At 44.9% G+C, this 20,109-nt stretch overlaps 1 long non-coding RNA gene across 4 annotated transcripts in view; it reads left to right on the top strand.

Annotated features, from left to right (window-relative positions):
- The first annotated feature begins 6,611 nt into the window (after positions 1-6,611).
- The window catches only part of LOC115931859 (uncharacterized), a 61,536-nt gene continuing 48,038 nt past the window's right edge, over positions 6,612-20,109 (top strand). For 3 of the 4 annotated variants that reach the window (XR_010132424.1, XR_004068294.3, XR_008674689.2), the window contains exons 1-3: positions 6,612-7,200; positions 10,857-11,040; positions 12,745-12,803. This is a non-coding gene — a long non-coding RNA (uncharacterized lncRNA). Of the gene's footprint in view, positions 7,201-10,856; positions 11,041-12,744; positions 12,804-13,433; positions 17,907-20,109 lie in introns of all 4 variants that reach the window. The other variant, XR_010132425.1, reaches the window with a different exon arrangement.

Raw genomic sequence — 20,109 nt, 5'->3', positions numbered from 1 at the left:
TGTGGGGTGGGGAGTATCTAAGGCCATCTGGAGTACAGAAAATTTCGGCATTACCTGTTGCCTAGAGCGGCTGAGGAAGTCAGCATTGTGTTTAGGCTAGCTTTTGCAGAACAGAATGTTTTTAATGGCCCGGGAGTTGGAAGGAGCATGAGATGGTGGAGGCTGCTACAATGGCGTGACTTGAGTGAACAGTCTAACACTGATCACCTGGAAAAAGTCACCATCGAAGGCCTTGGTGGAGGGTCAGGGCAGGCCTGGCAGTGCCTTCCCTTGCATTTCTCCTGGGCAGGCTTTTGCCATGAGGGGGTGCTTCCTTCTGCCTGTCCATGGCCCACAACAAAGGAAAGTCTGCTTCTGGGGGTTGGGCGGGGGACTGCTGACCTGACCCGAAACCTTCTTCAGGTGGGTTTTGAGGCTTCACTGCAATACTAGCTTCCCGTTGCTGCTGCAACAAATTATTAAGACCACATGCTTAGTGGCTTAAAACAACACAGAGGTATTCCCTTTCAGTTCTAGAGGCCAGAATTCTGAAGTCGGTCCCACTGAGTCAAGGTGGGAGCAGGGCCGGTGCCTTCCAAGGCTCTGCGGAAGAATCAGTTTCCTGGCTCTGGAGGCGGCCTGCACTCCTCAACTTTTGATGCCCTCCTTGAATGACTCCAGTTTCTTGCTTCCATCACTACACCTCCCACCACTCTCCCATCACCTCCTCTGCTCTTATAAGGATCCAGGTGAGTACATCAACTTGCCACCTAAATAAGCTGGGATAATCTTCCCTGCCAAAGATCCTTAATTTCATTACATCTGGAAAGCCCCTTTTGCTATATAAGGTAATGTTCACAGGGTCCTGGGATTAGGATATGGGCATCTTGAAGGGCCACTATCAGTCTCCTACAGCTAGGCTGCAAAATACTACAGCTAGACTGCAAAGCCATTACACCTTCCTGGTGTTTCAATGACTGGGAGAAAAACAGTTGGGATTTTTTCTTTGGGGTCCCTCTTAACGTTGTATTTTTAAGGTCTAGGCCTCACCAACCCTCTCCATCCCACCAGAGACACCCACTGCAGTGTCTTCTTGAAAGTCTGGTGACATGTCTAAATCTTAAGTACTTGTGAGAGGCACAGGGCCAGCCAACAGCCCTCACGGCAGTTCCCTTGGCCAGAGGGTGCCTACCCAGGCCACACTTCAGAGGGTACCTACCTAGGCCATACCTGCTGACTACAACAAGCCCATGGCTGGGAAGGAACATATAGAAGGGTCTGGGGCCTGGTGAGGCCGTTCCCACTGTTCATGTTGCCCTGGGTGCACCAGGTACCCTCAGCATAGGGATGATCTGCTTCATCTTCAGTCACACAACTTCCAGGCGCTGGGAGTGGTCCTCCTGCAGGAGGACGTTCAGCTTAGACTTTGGTCAGGTGCAGAAGCACTGTGGCCAGCTTGGTCCAGGGCATCCACCGGGCCCCTCGTAGCAGTTTGGTGATGACAGGGTCATGATTGGTGCAGGCCGCAATCTAGTCATTGCCATTGCAGGAGGCAAAGTGTAGAGCTGTGCGGCGCTTGTCAGCCGCACAGGGATCTGTGCCATCTTCCCGCAGCTGCCGCACTTTTTCCACATCATTGACATTGTCATCCCTCAGTCTCTTCAGAGCTGCACCTCAGCCACCAGCCCTTGCAGCACAGCTCCTGGCACAGCTCTGCATCTTACTGCCACTGGGTGTGCAGGTAGCACAGCGGGGACTGGGCCCCAGGGGCCTCCGTGCAGCTGCCCAGTGCAGACCCAAAGTTGGCAAAGGAGAAGAGGCCCCAGGCACCCTTCGGCATTTTTTTTTTTTTTTTTTTTTTGGAGGCAGGATCTCGCTCTTTCACCCAGGCTGGAGTGCAGCAGCGCAACCTCAGCTCACTGCAACCTCTGCCTCCTGGGCTCAACCAATCCTCCCGCCTCAGTCTCCTGAGTAGCTGGGACAACAGGTGCACTCCACCCGGCCCAGCTAATTTTTGTATTCTTTGTATTTTTGGTAGAGATAGGGGCTTTCACTACGTTGCCCTGAGCTCAAAGCGATCTACCCGCCTCACCTGCCAAAGTGCTAGGATTACAGGCCTGCACCACCACACCCGGCCACTGTAAAGTCTTATTTCCACACAGCTAAGACATGTTTTAGGAAGTTTGCTAAAAGACCCCTGGAGACCTCTTATTGTGGCCTCCCTTTTGTGGTGTTTAATTTGATTGATCTTTCTGCCCGCCTGCTTTTCGGAAATTAAAAGGCTAAAAAGAGGTACTAAACTTTAAAACTTCTCTTTTAGTCTCCCATTAAACTAATTCTAAGAACCACCAAAAAAGGGAAAAATTCTTAGGAAAATATTCTTTGGAAAGCAGTAAAATGATATGGACTCTTAGGATGTAAAACGGAGAATATAAGCCATTACATGTTAGTGCTGCTCTGACATAGGGACATAATATTTTGAATCAACTTTTGTGCAATTTTCAGAGAAATGGAATGGTTGCGTCACTGATCTACATAAACAATTGAAGAATTGTCTGAAAGAAAATGCGGTATGTTTATACTGGAAAAGTCTAGTAATCCTTTGTTCATGAGCATTTACACAGTGGAGTTACTGTTCATCATGGAGGTACTGGGGACAAGCCCAGGGCTGCCGGTGAATCAAGCCATCCTTACACGTCTCACCTCATAAGGTGCTTTGTAGCGTCTGTCTAAATGTTAAAAACATTGTTTCTAGATTATTGCAAAGCTAAGGAAAAGTTGTATTTCTTTCATTGTCAGCTAGCATTTCTTTTAAACTTTTAGCATGGATATTTGGGGATTTATTTACATATTTATTGCAAAGCCCTGGATCTTAGAGATTTCATTGAAGATTTTTTTTAAATACTAGTTTCTCTTAATCTGTTTTGTTAAATCCAGTATTCATCAAGATGCCCCTGTTGTCTCTACTTTTATCTTGATGCATCACTGAGGTGACGTTAGATTTCAAATTCTTCTTTGCCCTTATACTATTCTATCCTGAAGCCACCTTTATATAATGATGAAAGAAATAAGCAATTTGTGATTATCATCTGTTGGTATATATCAAATGCTCACCTAAAAATAACATCAACCAGTGAAAAACATTATGTTTTTGTTTGGATGACTATTTACTTTGCAATCAACTAGCAAGCTATAAAGTTGTATGATATGCAGAACTTTAACTGGATTGTTTTAAGTGAACATTTAAACATGATAAACTATATTGATGGTATTTATGTTAATACTCTTAAAATGAACATTTTTCTTCATCATGAGTAATATAACCTACCCCTAAATGAAAATCGAGAGTTAGAATAATTTGCTAATGAATTCAGTAACTTTTCCATAATATTTTTAGTTACTTGCTTCAGGTTGTCTTAGTGTTTCTCCCACTTTTAAATAGCTTATGCTTTTTTTGCCTGTGGGGTTTTGTTTGTTTGTTTGTTTGTTTGTTTGTTTTTTGAGATGGAGTCTTGCTCTGCTGCCCAGGCTGGAGTGCAGTGGTACAATCTCGGCTTACTGCAAGCTCCACCTCCCGGGTTCACGCCATTCTCCTGCCTCAGCCTCCCGAGTAGCTGGGACTACAGGCGCCTGCCACCGCGCCCGGCTAATTTTTTGTGTTTTTAGTAGAGATGGGGTTTCACCGTGGTCTTGATCTCCTGATCCACCCGCCTCAGCCTCCCAGAGTGCTGGGATTACAGGCGTGAGCCACCGCTCCTGAACAACCTGTGTTTTTTTATTGGTTTGTTAAAAGCAAAAGCCTCATAACATGTGCTCCCTGGAAGCACTGTAACCTAGTGGCAAGATCATAGGCTCTGGGGACACAGTGCCTGGCCATGTCTCATCCTGTCTGAACCTTAATATCTGCTTTTGTGGTCATGAGAACCGAAGATTCTATCCTGAAGATTCGATTAGATAGTAAAGTGCTTCACATAATACCTGGCATATAAATACATAATAAAGGCTTCTACTTTGTATTTTTATTATATTCTTAATTTAATACTATTCTGAGTAAAAATAGTTAGCTATTTTTATAATTTTACCATGACTATTTTATAAATGTCAGTGCTTTTCATAAAGTGAAACAGGTTGTGTTGTGGGCCTTTTGTCTTTACTTTGTGCTGGCCCCTGTTGTGATTAATACTTACTTATATTAATTTTATCAGTTTAGGCCGGGCGTGGTGGCTCAAACCTGTAATCCCAGCAGTTTGGGAGGCCGAGGCAGGCAGATCACCTGAAGTCAGGAGTTTGAGACCAGCCTGACCAATATGGTGAAACCCCGTCTCTACTAAAAATACAAAAATTAGTCGGGTGTAGTGGCGGGCTCCTGTAGTCCCAGCTACTTGGGAGGCTGAGACAGGAGAATTGCTTGAACCCAGGAGGCAGAAGTTGCAGTGAGTCGAGATCGTGCCACTGCACTCCAGCCTGGGCGACAGAGTGAGACTCTGTCTCAAAAAAGAAAAAAAAAACAGTTTATATTTTGAGTGATTTGTGTCTCCTGATCGGACTCTGACAAATAGAAAACTGATGCTAGGAAGGGTACCAGGAGATAGCCCCACAAAGATGGGATTTGGGCATAGGTTTGGTTATCTAAGTAGAAGTGCTTAGCTTCTTGCCAATGGGAAATGGAATGCTGGTAATTTATAGGAAGTGACCTCACAATGAACAAAGCTGCCACTTGTTGATTGTGATGAAATGCAAGCTGAGGCACATGTCTTGGGAGCTAAGTGGCAGCTCTACTTAACCACTATGGCAGTAAAGATGACTATAAAGACTGGCATGGGGTGGATCCTTTCAAATGTACTTGAGCAGGGATGCCCAATCCCTGGAACGCACAGCAGGAGGTGAGCAGTGGCCAGTGAGTGAAGCTTCATGTGTATCTACAGCCCCTCCTCATCACTGGCATTACCACTTGAGCTCTGCCTCCTGTCAGATCAGAGGCAACATTAGATTCTCATAAGAGTGTGAGCCCTGTTGTGAACTGCACATGCCAGGGATCTGGGTTGTGCTGTCCTTATGAGAATCTAATGCCTGATGATCTGTCACTGTCTCCCATCACCCCCAAATGAGACTGTATAGTTACAGGAAAACAAGCTCAGGCCTCCTGCTGATTCTGCATTACGGTAAGGATTCTACATTACGGTAAGTTGTATAATTATTTCATTATTTATTAGAAAGTAATAATAATAGAAATGAAGGGCACAGTGCATGTAATGCACTTGAATCATCCTGAAACCATCCCTCTCATCCATGGTCTGTGGAAAAATTGCCTCCCATGAATTCATCCTTCTTTTTTTTGGTAGAGACAGGGTCTTGCTATGCTGCCTGTGGGAGTTCAGTCAGGCTGGTGGGAAAAATTTTCAAGATAGTTATAATAGACACAAACCTTCTGGAAGGCCAGGGGTGGAGTTTGCATAAGTTCCAGTAATAGATCTGGCTGAAGGCAGCCTAATTCTTACCTTGAGTAAATAACTTAGAGTAGATACATAGGAATGTAGAGTAGTTTATCTGAATAGCTTGTTTACTCATGTGGTTTTAAAACTAAAGTTCCTTTGATCATTCAAGGGGAGGATGGCTGTCTTGGGGGAGGTGGGTGGGGGGAAGGCCAGGGAGTCAGACCTCAGTCACAATTGTTTACAGCACTCTCCTGGGAGTCTGTAAGTGGCCCGGACTCTCAGCCAGACTGACAAGCAGAATATCCATGTCAGTGTACATTACTCATCCGTAGTTGGGTCAGGGTCTGCGGGACAGACCCCAGCAGCTGCCCAGGCAGATCTCCAACTCCTGGGCTTGAGTAATCCACCTGTCTCAGCCTCCCAAAATTCTGGGATTACAGACGCAAGCCACCACAGCAGGTCAAGACCACATTTCTTGAACAAAATAAAAACTTAGTGGGAAGATTGCTTGAGCCCAGGAGGTTGAGGCTGCGGTGAGTCCTTATCTTGCTACTGCACTCCAGCGTAGGTGACAGAGAAAGATGCTATCTCGAAAACTAAAATAATCCCACTCTGCCCACATCTTAAAAATATTACATTGTCTGTATCTTCAGGACTCTCATTCCTGGCCCTGAAAATTCTCACACTGGACCTTCGTATTCATCTACATGTTTGACCCCTTCTGGGACCTGACCTATCCCAGGAAGAGTCCCCATTCTCCTCCAACACACTCATCTCTGGGTCTCCCTGGCCAGAGGCCCAGAAGTTACCTTGAGGTGTTGCTTTCCCCCCTTCCCACATCCAGCTTAGCAAGGCCTGCTGATTCTGCCCTGAACACAAATCCCAGAACATACCCCATCCTCCTTCACTGCCCTCCAGCAATCAGTCAAAGCCATGCCACAGAGCAGCCAGGTCAGTTTCATTGAAAGTAGAAGGTGGAGCCTGTCATTCTCTAGTCTGTCATCTGTAGTGGCTTCCCGCTGTACCTGGAATAAACTAATAGGCCCTGACTGGGCCTGCAGGGGCATAGGTGAACCCCCTGCCATTCCTCTGCCATCCTCACATCCCTTCTGTGGATTGCTTGCTCTGTGCCAGCCACCATGGAGGTCTGTGTACCTTTCTTCCAATCAAGTCACAGCCTCCTGGCACTGTCATGCTGAGGGGTGGTGGTTGTGGAATGCTCTTTCTTTAGGGCTTTCTGTGGCTCTCCTTTGTATTTGTGTCACAGTTTTCGACATCACCATATTGGAGAGGTCTTCACTGAGCACTGTCTCACCTCAGCCTTGAGGCTTGCTGACTCATCATCCTTTCATTTTCCACGAAGTGCTGCTGGCTTTTTTTCCACCCACTGCAGCACAGTAGCTCTGACAACCCAGATCGTGCCTGTCTTACTTCCTTCTCAAGCAGGTGCTCAACAAACATTCATAGAGTGAATCTGTGGCATTAAAGTGTTCTCTAAGCCAGCAGAAATGTCTGAGGATGTTGGTCATGTAGCATGCATTGTGACATTTAGGGGCACAGGAGGTACCACAAACTCCACACCTGGAAGTGCCATAAGCAGTCATGAGCAAGGAAGGCTGCAGTGGGGATCTGCGTTCCCATGACCCTGGGGCCCTCATCTTCTCCTGAAACAAACCCTTTGACTTTCAGTGCACAGAAGCCAACCCTCCTGGGCGAGGAGCTCTACCTTCTCCATGGATTTGAAGTGGGCTTCATGGCATTCCGAGTCGTCAAAGACCAGCTTTAGGTGCAGCTCGGTTGGCAACTACACACTTAGGTCACGAATTGTGTGCTGTTTGCAGAATTCATGTAGTTATTTTTTAACTACATATACCGTAAATTGCTTGAATCTTTCTTTTTAGAGTACTGTTTGGATGTGGTTTCAAAGCAAGGTTTAGTATATTTATTTTTATCTTTCAATTACAATTTTTATGCTTATTCAAAAGTAGAGAAAATAGTATAATGAACACTAGAATACTGATTAGTCAATTTCTGTGATCATTAAGATTGTCCCACATTTTGTTCATCTATCCATTCATCTGCCTTTTTTTTTTTTTTTTTTTTGAGACGGAGTCTTGCTCTGTTGTTGCCCAGGCTAGAGTGCAGTGGTGCCATCTTGGCGCACTGCAACCTCTGCCTCCTGGGTTCAAGCGATTCTCCTGCCTCAGCCTCCCAAGTAGCTGGGACTACAGGCACGTGCCACCACACCCAGCTAATTTTTTGTATTTTTGGTAGAGATGGGGTTTCAGCATGTTAGCCAGGATGGTCTCGATCTTCTGACTTCATGATCCACCCGCCTCAGCCTTCCAAAGTGCTGGGATTACAGGTGTGAGCCACCGCGCCTGGCCCATTTATCTCTCTTTACAGGAATATTATAAAGCAAATCACAACCATCACACCATTTTATCTGTTCAGTGTGCATCCCTGGACAGCACTAAAGTTTGTTTTTTTTTCCTTCAGCCTTTAAGTTCTGGGGTCCATGTGCAGGATGAGCAGGTTTGTTACATAGGTAAATGTGTGTCCTAGTGGTTTGCTGCACAGATCAACCCATCACTTAGGTATTAAGTCCAGTATCCATTAGCTATTCTTCCTGATGCTCTGCCTCCTCCTGCCCCCACAACAGGTCCCAGTGTGTGTTGTTACCCCTCATGCGTCCGTGTGTTGTAATTCAGCCCCCATTTATAAGTGAGAATATGTGGTTGTTGGTTTTCTATTCCTGCGTTAGTTTGCGGAGAATAATGACTTCTAGCTCAATCCATGTCCCTGCAGATGACATGATCTTGTTTCTTTTTATGTCTGCATGATATTCCGTGGTGCATATGCACCACATTTTCTTCATGCAGTCTATCATTGATGGGCATTGGGGTTGATTCCATGTCTTTACTGTTGTGAATAGTGCTGCAGTGAACATATGTGTGCATGTGTCTTTATAATAGAATGATTTATATTCCTTTAGGTATATACCTAGCAATGGGATTGCTGGGTCAAGTAGTATTTCTCCTTCTAGATCTTTGAGGAGTTGCCACACTGTCTTCCACAATGGTTGAATTAATTTACATTCTCGCCAACGTTGTAAAAGTGTTCCTATTTCTCCACAACCTTGCCAGCATCTGTTGTTTCTTGACTTTTTGATAACTGCCATTCTGACTGGAGTGAAATGGTATCTCATTGTGGTTTGGATTCACATTTGTCTAATAATCAATGATTTTGAGCTTCTTTTCATATGTTTGTTGGCCACGTAAATGTCTTCTTTTGAGAAGCGTCTGTTCATGTTCTTTGCCCACTTTTTAATGGGGTTGATTTTTCTTGTAAATTTGTTTAAGTTCGTTGTAGACTCCAGATATTAGAACTTTGTCAGATGGATAAATTGCAAAGATTTTCTCCTATTCTATAGGTTGTCTGTTTATTCTGATGATAGTTTCTTTTGCTGTGCAGAAGCTCTTTAGTTTAATTAGATCCCATTTGTCAATCTTTGCTTTTTGTGCAATGGCTTTTGGAGTTTTTGTCATGAAATCTTCGTTCATGTCTGTGTCCTGAATGGTATTGCCTAGATTTTCTTCTAGGGTTTTTATAGTTTTTGGGTATTACATTTAAGTCATTAATCCATCTTGAGTTAATTTCTATATAAAATGTAAAGAAGTGGTCCAGTTTCGGTTTTCTGCATATGGCTAGCCAGTTCTCCCAGCATCATTTATTAAATAGGGAGTTATTTCCTTATTGCTTGTTTTTGCCAGCATTGTTGAAGATCAAATGGTTGTAGGTGTGCAGTTTTATTTCTGAGTGCTCTATTCTGTTCCATTGTTCTATGTGTCTGTTTTTCTACCAGTACCGTGTTGTTTGGTTACTGTAGCCTTGTAGTACAGTTTAAAGTCAGATGGCATTATGCCTCCAGCTTTGTTCTTTTTGCTTAGGATTGTCTTGGCTATTCAGGCTCAGGGTCTTTTTTGGTTTCATGAATTTTAAAATAATTTTTTTCAAATTCTGTGAAGAATATAAATGGTAGCTTAATGAGGATAGCATTGAATCTATAAATTATTTTATAGATTCAATGGCCATTTTCATGACATCAATTCTTCCTATCTGTGAGCATGGAATGTTTTTCTTTTTCTTTTTTTTTTTTTTTTTTTGAGATGGAGTCTCACTCAGTTGCCCAGGCTGGAGTGCAGTGGCATGATCTCGGCTCACTGCAACCTCAGCCTCCTGGGTTCAAGCTATTCTCCTGCCTCAGCCTCCTAAGTAGCTGGGACTACAGGCACCCGCCACCACGCCCGGCTAATTTTTGTATTTTTAGTAGAGATAGGGTTTCACCATCTTGGACAGGCTGGTCTCGAAATCCTGACCTTGTGATCTGCCCACCTTAGCCTCCCAAAGTGCTGGGATTCCAGGCATTAGCCACCATGCCTGGCCTAGCATGGAATGTTTCTCTATTTGTTTGTCCTCTTAATTTCCTTGAGCAGTGGTTGTATTTTTCCTTGAAGAGGTCCTTCACTTCCCTTGTTAGTAGCTGGATTGTTAGGGATTTTATTCTCTTTGTAACAACTGGGAAATGGGAGTTCATTCATGATTTGGCCCTCTGCTTGTGTGGTGGTGTATAGTAATGTTTGTGATTTTTGCACATTAATTTTGTATTCTGAGACTTTGCTGAACAACCACAGTCTCATTACATCTGACCAAATACAGAATGATTTTTTTGGTATGAGCTTATATGAGGTTTTTAGTTGAGTTTCCTCACTTACCTGAAGAGTATCTCATTTCCTCCTTATCTGAAAAGTATTGCCTTAAATCTGGATCCAAATGAACTTATGCATTAACTTTAGTTGTCATGCCTCTTTTAATCTAAACCAGCCTCTGCTTTTATTATTTCCCATTCCATGACTTCATTGTGGAACATTAGTTCATTTAAAATCGCGTGCTCACGAGGTTGAAGGGGTGAAGAGCATTGATCTCATCATTGCGGTGCAGATGAAAGTGTAGCCTGAAACACAGCAGTGTGCAGCAGCCAATGGAGGAGGGTTATCACGGCCAGGAGCAATTAGTAGCAAAAGGCTACTTCCAGGTTGTAGTTAGGTTGTGTTCTGTATTGTATATCATGCTTTTCTTTCTCTTTTTCTTTCTTAGGATATTGAAAAACAAAGATTAATCTTTTGGGATCTTAGAGCTATTAAGATTATCTTAGGACCAGGACACTTAAATCTGCCTCAATCTGGCTGTTGATGATGGGTCCTTTCTACTTGCCTTTGCTGTTTCAATAATTTCTACTTGCCTTTGTCTATTTCAATAATTAGTACATTTCTAGAGTCTTCCCAATTTAAAAACAAAATTGACATGTGCCTTGCTTTGGATTGTACTAAAATCTGATTTCAGCACAAACATAGTCCTGTGAATTGCTTTGAATTTTTTCAGCTGAAGACTTGGGGAGCACTGAAGCAGAGACTGTTCTGTACCAAAAATTTGAGGCACACCCAGATGATCTGTATATGGAAGGACTGCCCAGAAAACATTCCTCTCAGAAGTCCCTCATGGTATAGAATCCCAAGGCTGGAAAACATCATTCAAGTGGGAAGTCAAATTAAATTTGTTATAAAAGGTAAGATGATAATCTGCAGAAATAAATTCAATGTGTTCACTAAGAAAATATTAATTTGATGAAGATAGGCCTTTGGTTCCCCTCTTATCACAACTTCTCTACATTTGGCAACTAAAATTGAGGCATTAACATTTAGATTCAGTTATTGAACAAATATTTATTTACTATAAGCATCAGATGTGCAAAATTGGGTCTAACAAGAACCCTGTCCTTTGGAGGCTTACTACAAAGAAAAATGCAATAAAGAATTGTTGAGGCCAGGCATGGTGTTTCACTCCTTTAATCCCAGCACTTTGGGAGGCTGAGGCGGGCAGATCACGAGGTCAGTTCAAGACCAGCCTGGCCAATATAGTGAAACCCCATCTCTACTAAAAATACAAGAAAAAGTTAGCCAGGCTTGGTGGCAGGTGCCTGTAGTCCCAGCTACTTAGGAGGCTGAGGCAGAAGAATTGCTTGAACTCGGGAGGCGGAGGTTGCAGTGAGCCAAGATCATGCCACTGAACTCCAGCCTGGGTGACACAGCAAGATTCTGTCTCCAAAAAAATAAAATAAAATAAAATAAAATGAATTTTTGAGCATTTTTAGGGGAGAAGGCAAGGATGGCATACCCAGATAGGTCACTTATGCATATAGAAAAGTGGGAAAGTGTTTTAAATAAAGGAAATCATCTAAGTAGGGGCAGGGAAGTGTCAGATATGCTCACATATTCACATATCTCACCCATTCTGTGTGGAGTAAGGCGTGCCATGTGGGCATAGTGGGACTGCATGGATAGATTTGGGTGGCTATGCGGAGGAAGGCCTCAGATCCTACGAAAACAGTACCAGTCACTAAATGGTCTCGAAGCAGATCCCTCTTAAAATAATTTGGATCTTTAGAAAGGTTTATTCTGGCATGATTTTGAAGGGTAACAGACTGAGTAGTTTGAGTGTAGGGGATAGAAAGAGAAGGCCTCTCTCTACTCATGGAAGGAGGGTTGAAGGATAAATGTTGCTTCCTGATTGGGGTTGTGCATCTGTGTATGTTTGTCGGGACTGAGTTACAAGGGAGAGGAAACATTTAAGAAGCAAGTTGCTTCTGGCTGTGGCTTGGGACAGTTTATCTAAGATTCAGAAATAAAAATGAGCTGGTTTGGGGAGAAGTGACTTGCATATTTATCTTAAATATAAGATGACGTTGGAGACATCTAGGTGGTCTCACCTGAATGTCTGAATTGCCATTTTCAAAACAAAGTCAAGTCACCAAAATGATTTTTTTTTACTACAAAATGAAGACAGAATCAACCTTATTTAAAAATAATTATCAATGCACAGCTGTGTGAGAAAAGCCTTTAAGTTTCCTCTAAATGCTTTATTACTGGCCAGGCACAGTGGCTCATGCCTGTAATCCCAGCACTTTGGGAGGCTGAGGCAGGTGGATCACGAGGTCAGGAGATCGAGACCATGGTGAAACCCCGTCTCTACTAAAAATATAAAAAATTAGCCGGGCATGGTGGTGGGCGCCTGTAGTCCCAGCTACTCGGGAGGCTGAGGCAGGAGAATGGCGTGAACCCAGGAGGCGGAGCTTGCAGTGAACCAAGATCGCACCACTGCACTCCAGCCTGAGCGAAAGAGCGAGACTCTGTCTCAAAAACAAACAAACAAAAATAAAAACAAAAACAAACAAACAAATGCTTTATTAGTAATATCAACTCTATTTTTACAGACCAGAACTTCTGACTCACAGTATAACTGAAGTTACTCAGCCACGAACAAATACACCAGGTAAAATAGTTGTGATATCCTTTTTAAAAGCACAGATCAATAATTTCTAAGCTTTTTAAAATTATTTTAATCTTTTTAAATGACAGAACTCTTCCTGCCATAGTCTCCCCAAAAATTATTTTGCAGAAGCTCAATATGGGCCCTCTTTGATTTATTAATATGAACACATGCAGTGTGGGGATAACTCAAACGCTGAACTTAAGACTACTGGTATCCAAGATAAATACAGCATGCACCACAAATATAAGCCACATACGTGATTTTCAGTTGTCTAGTTCAACTGGTAATTATTATAAATAAATACACAATGAAGCATTTCATGTTCTCTATGTTATGTGCATATATTCTTTGACAATTGGTGTGTGTTTCATACTCATAGCATGTTTCAGTTCCAAGTAGCCACATTTTAAATACACGGGGATAGCAACTACTGTACAGTTAAATCTTAATGTTTATTCATATGTATCCTGTTCATAAAATGGCACATAATGTATCTCTGTGGCCTGCACACTAATATCGCAACCTAATAGAAAAGATCTAAAAAGTCTCCGTTGAATGAATGATTTTATTTTATTACTGATCTAAGTGTGCCTTTATTTTTTCCCCCTTTTTTTGTTTGCCATTGGGTAGTGTCACAGTGAGTGACCACTATTTGGAGATCGTCTACCATCTTAGGAGCTTTTGTTGCAAAGAACCAAGAAATGGTCATACCCTGTAGAGTGAAGTTTTATGTTGTCAGGCAATAAGTGTGTGGAATCAAGTGTGAATTTAGTATGTGTATCAGGTTTTTACAGAGTTTTGCAGTTAATCATTCTGATGAATACTAACGTGAATAAGGATTCTCAAGCTCGGTTGATGGATGTGTCCTGAAGTACTGCTCCTTCAGCTTTCACAGTATCTTGGAGACATTAGTGATGGTCAGTGTGCCAAACAGATTTAGTATGTATGATGAATGCAAAGTAGTTGAGAAATTCTGTACTAGAGTAAGAAAATTATCCTGGTCCATGAGCCCTGAAGTGGAGAAGAAAAAAAGTCAATGCTTAACACACAGGTTAATTTCCTCAGTGTGCTTTTGATTGGGGCAAATCATCTAAATATTGGAAAAGAAGCTAGGAAGTGACATGGTTTTTGCTCTCAGCCGACATCCCAACCAACCAGTCTCTCAGTAAACCTCTAAGACAGACTCTCAGGCAGCCTTTCGGGCAGCCTCCCAGCCAGCCAGCCTCAAAATCAGGCTTCCATGCAGCCAGCATTTTGAACAGCCTTCCAACAAGCCTCTCACCCAGGCAGAAAACCTGCAACTTGGCCAGCCTCCTAGCCAGCCTCTTGGTTAGCCTCACATGAAGACAGCTTCTAGACCAGCCACCTAACAAGCTGTCCTGCCACCCAGCCTCTTAGCCAGACTCAGCCTGCCAAACTCTCAGCAAGCCTTTTAGCAAGCATTTAAGGCAGCCTCTCAGACAGACAGCTTGTCACACAGGCTCTCTGCCAGCCAACCAGCCTCTCATCCAGGCTCTCAGCACACCTCTCAGCAAGCCTCTATGTCAGCCTCCCAGCCAGCCAGCCTCAAGACCAGCCTCCCATGCAGACACTGTTTCAAACAGCCTTCCAGCAAGCCACTCGCCCAGCCAGAAAACCTGCCACTCAGCCCGCCTACTAGCTAGCTTCATGGCCAGCCTCCCATGCAGCCAGACTCTAGGCCAACCTCCTAAAACACAGCCTTCTACCTAGCCTCCTAGCAAAATTCAGCCTGCCAGACTCTCAGCAAGCGATTTAAGAAGCATTTAAGGTAGCTTCTCAGACAACCTCTTACACGGGATTCAGCCAGACTCCTAACCAGCCAGCATCTTATCCAGCCTGTTATCTAGCTTCTCAGCAAGCCTCTAAGCCAATAACATTGTCAGCCAGGCTCCAGACCAGTTTTACCTGCATTCAGTGTCTGGGCCACCCTCTGAGCAAGCCTCTTGGCTACACAGCCTGCCTGCCCCTGGGCCAGGCTCCTACCCGGCCAGCCCATTGGCAAGAATCTTAGTCGAGTTCTCGGCCATCCAGCCTCTCAAAAAGCCTCTCAAGAAGCCTCTAAGCCAGCCTCCCGTGCAGCCATCATATCGACCACACTCCTAGCAAGCCTCTTGGACATCCACCCTGCCTGTCTCTTGGCCAGTCTTCTAACCACCCAGCCCGCCTGCCAATCAGACTCTTAGTTGGCTTCTCAGCCAAGCAGCTCCTCAAGAAGCCTCTCAGCAAGCCTCTAAGCTAGCCACGTAGCCAGCCAGGCTCAAGACCAGCAGCCCCATGCAGCCAGCGTCTTGGGAAGCCTCTTGACCTTCCAGTCTGCCTGCCTCTGGGCCAGTCTCCTAGCCAGCCAGCCTGTGAGCAAGAATCTTAGCCTACTTCTTGGCCATTCAGCCTCTCAAAAAGCCTCTCAACAAGCCTCTAAGCCAGACTCCTAGCCAACCAACCTCACGACCAGCCTCCCATGCAGCCGGCATTTCGACCAGCCTTCCAACGAGCCTCCCGCACAGCCATGCAACCTGCCACTCGGATGGCCTCCTAACTAGCCTCTCGTTTAGCCTCCAATGCAGGCAGACTCTAGGTCAGCCTACTAACAAACCACCTTCCATTCGGCCTCTTAACTGGAATCTGCCTGCTGGGTTCAAGCAGGCCTTTTAGCATGCCTTTAAAACATCCTCTCAGACAGCCTCTCAAACAGGCTCTATGCCAGCTTACCTGCCAGCCTCACAGAAAGCCTCTCACCCAGCCTCCCAGCCAGCAAGCCTCAAGCCCAGCCCCTCCTGCAGCCAGCGTCTCAGACAGCCTCCCAGCCAGCCTCTCGGCCATCCAGCCTGTCTGCCTCTTGGCAAGCTTCCCAGCCAGCCAGCGTGCTGGCTAGACTCTTAGCCAGCTTTTCCGCCACGCAGCCTCTCAGCAAGCCTGTAAGCCATCCTCTCAGCCAGCCTGCCTCAAGACCAGCCTCCAGTGCAGACAGTGTGTTGAACAGACTTCCAGCAAAACTCTCACCCAGCCAGACATACTGCCACTTGGTCAGCCTCCTCACCAGACTTTTGGTTAGCCTCTGATGCAGCAGGCCACTAGGCCAACCTCCTAACAAGCCATCCTTGCATTTACCCTCTTAGCCAGACACATTCTGCAAGACTCCCAGGAAACTTTTTAGCAAGCCTATATGGCAGCCTCTCAGACAGACAAACAGCCTCTCACACAGACTCTCAGTCAGTCTACCTGTGCACCAGGCTCTCTTGCAGCCTTTCAGCAAGACTGTAAGCCAGCCTTGAAATCTGCTGTCCTCTAGACCAGCCTCAAATGCCATTAGCCTCCCAGGGAAATTCTCTGACCATCCAGCCTGCCTGCCTCTTGACAAGCCTCCTAGCCAGCCACCATGCCGGCCAGAATCTTAGCCAGCTTCTCAGCCAACCAACCTCTCCGTGAGCCTCTCAGCAAGCATGTAAGCCATCCTTCTAGACAGCCAGCCTCAAGACCAGCCTTCCATGCAGGCTGTGTTTGGAACAGCTTTCCAGCAAGCCTTTTATCCAGCCAGACAACCTGCCACATGGCCAGGCTTCTCAGTAGCCTTTTGCTTAGCCTCCTATGCAGCAAGCCTCTATGCCAGCATCCTAACGAACCATGTGTTCAGCCTCTTACCCAAACTCATCCTGCCAGGCTCTCAGGAAACGTTTTAGCAATTCTTTACAGGAGCATCTCAGACAGACAGCCGCCCTCTCCCACAGTCTCTCGGCCTGTCTCCTGGTGAGCCAGACTCTCATAAAGCATTTCAACGAGGCTTGTAAGCAAGCCTCCTAAACTACCATCCTCTAGACCAGCCTTCCAGGCCACCAGCATCTTGGCCAGCCTTCCAGCAAACTGCTGAGAAAGACTCTAAGCCAGCAAGCTAACCAGCCAGCCTCAACACCAGCCTCCCACACAGCCAGCATCTTCACCAGCCTTTCAGCAAGCCTCTAGCCAGGCCAGACAACCAGCCACTCAGTAAGCCTCTAAGATTGCCTCTGAGCCTGGCCTGCCTCTCCTACAGCCAGCCTGTATGTCAGCCTCCTAGTAAGCCAGCCTCCCACCCATCCTGCTAGCCAGACTCAGCCTACTGGGCCCTTAGCCTTTCCACAAGCATTTAATGTGGCCTCTCAGCCTCTCACACAGGCTCTTGGCGAGACTCACAGCCAGTCAACCTCTTACTTCACCTTTCATCCGGCCACTCAGCAAGCCTCTAAACCAGCGATGTAGGCAGCCAGGCTCAAGAGCAGCCTCTTAGGCAGCCAACGTTTCGGCCAGCCTCCCAGCAAGACTCCTGGACTCCCAGCCTACCTTCCTCTGGGCCAGCTTCCTAGCCAGCCAGCCTGCCAGAAGGAGACTTAACCACCTTTTCAGCCATCCTGTTTTTCAAAAAGCCCCTCAAGCCACTAAGCCAGCCTCCTAACCAGCCAGCCTCATGACCAGCGTCCCATGCAGCCAGTGTTTTGAACAGCATTCCAACAAGCCTCTGCCCACCCAGAAAAACTGACACTCGGCCAGCCTTTTAAATGCCTCTCATTTAGCCTCCAGTGCAGCCAGACTCGAGGCCAGAACCCTAAAAAGCTTACCTTCCATTCAGCCTCTTAGCTGGACTCCACCAGCCTGGCACCTTGCAGTCCATTTAGAATGCTTTTAAGGCAGCGTCTCAGACAGACAGCCTCTCAAACAGGCTCTCTGGAGCCCACCATCCAGCCTCCCAGCCAACCCTCTAAGCCAGCCTCCCAGCCAGCAAACTTCAAGACCAGCCTCTCATGCAGCCCATGTGTCGGACAGCATCCCAGCAAGCCTCTCTGACCATCCAGGATGCCTGCCTCTTGACAAGCCTCCTAGCCCACCACCATCCCGGCCAGAATTGTAGCCAGACTCTCAGTGAGCCGCTCAGCAATCCTGTAAGCCATCCTCCTCGCCAGCCGGCTTCAAGACCAGCCTTCCATGCAACCAGTGTTTGAAACAGTTTTTCAGCAAGCCTCTCGCCCAGCCAGACAGCCTGCTACTTGGCTACCCTCCTCAACAGCCTTTCGCTAAGCCTGCCATGCAGCAAGCCACTAGGCCAGCCTTCTAGTAAGCCAGCCTTGCATTCAGCCTCTTAGCCGGACTCATCCTGCCAGGCTCTCAGGAAGCTTTTTAGCAAGCCCCTACGACAGGTTTCTTCACTTAATCCAACTGTCTCCATCCAAGTTGGTGTCATTTCCAATATTTCCACATTTTCCCCAATGAATTTTAAGCCAATAGTGCTTTTTAAATACAAGTGTAAAAAGACTGTGCAAAGAAAAATCTTTGTGCTTCACGTCAATTTTACATTACCTATCTTCTTTGCTGGGTAAGTCTTTAATGATTTCCTATTTCTGAGAAATCATTCCCTACCTCACATTCCACACTATGTTACCACCAGCACACCCCCAACACTCACAATACACATGCCCTATTTTTACTCAGAAGGTAAAATGCAGGCTAAATTTATATCACTGCATGGGGGCTTTTTTTAAAGCCCAGGCTTAATTGAACGATTCCCTCCCCAAACTCACTTTTCTTCGAGATTTGGAGCGAATCTGTGTACTAAGAACTCTGCAACTTAGGATAAGTATGACAAATATCTACTAATAGATATTAATAATTGGTCACAGAATTATTTTGCCCATCACTCATGAATGGTCCCACACTCAATCAGAATACTAGTCAATCAGACTGTCAAGTGAGATGAAGATTTTTGTTCTCTGTAATCCCTTTCCTTGGTCTAAAATGATTGAAGTGCTTTGTGTCCCTCTTTCGTTCCTGTTATAGTGCTCTACCTTTTTTTTTTTTTTTTTTTTTTTGGTGGAGTTTTGCTCTGTCACCCAGGCTAGAGTGCGGTGGCGCAATCTTGGCTCACTGCAACCTCCGCCTCCTGGGTTCAAGCAATTCTACCTCAGCCTCCCTAGTAGCTGGGATTACAGGCACCTGCCACAATGCCCTGCTAATTTTTGTATTTCTAGTAGAGACAACGTTTCACCATGTTGGCCAGGCTGGTCTCGAACCCCGGACTTCGTGATTCACCCGCCTTGGCCTCCCAAAGTGCCTGAGGCACTGCGCCCGGCAGCGCTCTATCTCTTTCTAAAGTTGCCTCAAGCACAAAAGCAAAAGAAACATAATATGATCTTGCAGTAGGCAGGCTCTTTTGACATGGGGACTATAAGAAAAATTAGCAGTTAATTTGCTTTGTCTTATTTTCAGTTCTTGAATTCAATTCTTTTTTCCTTTTTGAAAGTGCAATTGTTTGTCAGAAAGCAAACACCTGTGTAACTACCATCCAGACTACAAAATAAAATATTGTCAGTGTCCTCTGTGCCCCCTCTCAATCATTGCCTCTCTCCTAAAGTTACCATTACTAGGGATGCTAGAAGAATCATTTCCTTGCTTTTGTTTATACCATCTAAGCTGGCATTGTTAAACACTCCCTTTTGTTTAGTTCAAATATATGAATATACTATACATATATTTTTTAATTGAGTCATACTATATATATATTTTTTCCTGGCTGCTTTCACTCAGCGTTACTCCATATACTCATGAATATGCCCCAAGTTATTTAATCATTCTATTATTGAAGACATTGGATTGTTTTCAGTTCTGACTATGGTAAAAAATGCTGCTATGAACATTTTAATGCATGTCTCCTAGTATACATGTTTTGCATTATCTTAGGTCTGTATTAAAAAATCAAACTGTAGGGTCGTAACCTATGTGTATTTTCAGCTTTAGCAGGCACATTTTTCCAAAATGGTGTAGCAATATACAACCCAATCTCCCTAATATTTATTATTGATATTTTAAAATTTAAGCTTTCTTATAGTGGCTTGAATTTGCATTTTCCTCATTACTAATGAGGTTGAATATCTTTTCATATATTCTGTGTGTTTACTCGACATTCGTCTAGCATTCCGGGCATGTTCCCTTCTTGGTGCTTTCACATGAGTTTTTCCCTCTGCTTGGAACATCATCCTCAGTTGTCTCCCTGCAGGGAGCTATGTATCTGAATTCCTTATTCCCTTTTGTCCTTTACTCTAAAGTTATCTTCTCAGTGCGACCATCCCTGGACATTCTATCTAAAATTTCACAGTCTGACATCCTTTCACATCGATTTCTATGCCCTATTTTTCTCCTAAACACTTGTCACATTTAACGTACTGTCTGACATGCATATTTTACTTATTTATATTGCTTGTGGCCAGGAGAATAGGGTAAATGTCCACATAAGTGAGTTTATATGTTTGATTGGTTGAGAAGT

Source organism: Gorilla gorilla, chromosome 22 (genome assembly GCF_029281585.2).
Source record: "Gorilla gorilla gorilla isolate KB3781 chromosome 22, NHGRI_mGorGor1-v2.1_pri, whole genome shotgun sequence".
In the NCBI taxonomy this organism is placed as follows: Eukaryota; Metazoa; Chordata; class Mammalia; order Primates; family Hominidae; genus Gorilla; species Gorilla gorilla.
Note: the sequence above shows the minus strand (reverse complement) of the source record. Positions and strands in the feature narration are given on the sequence as shown.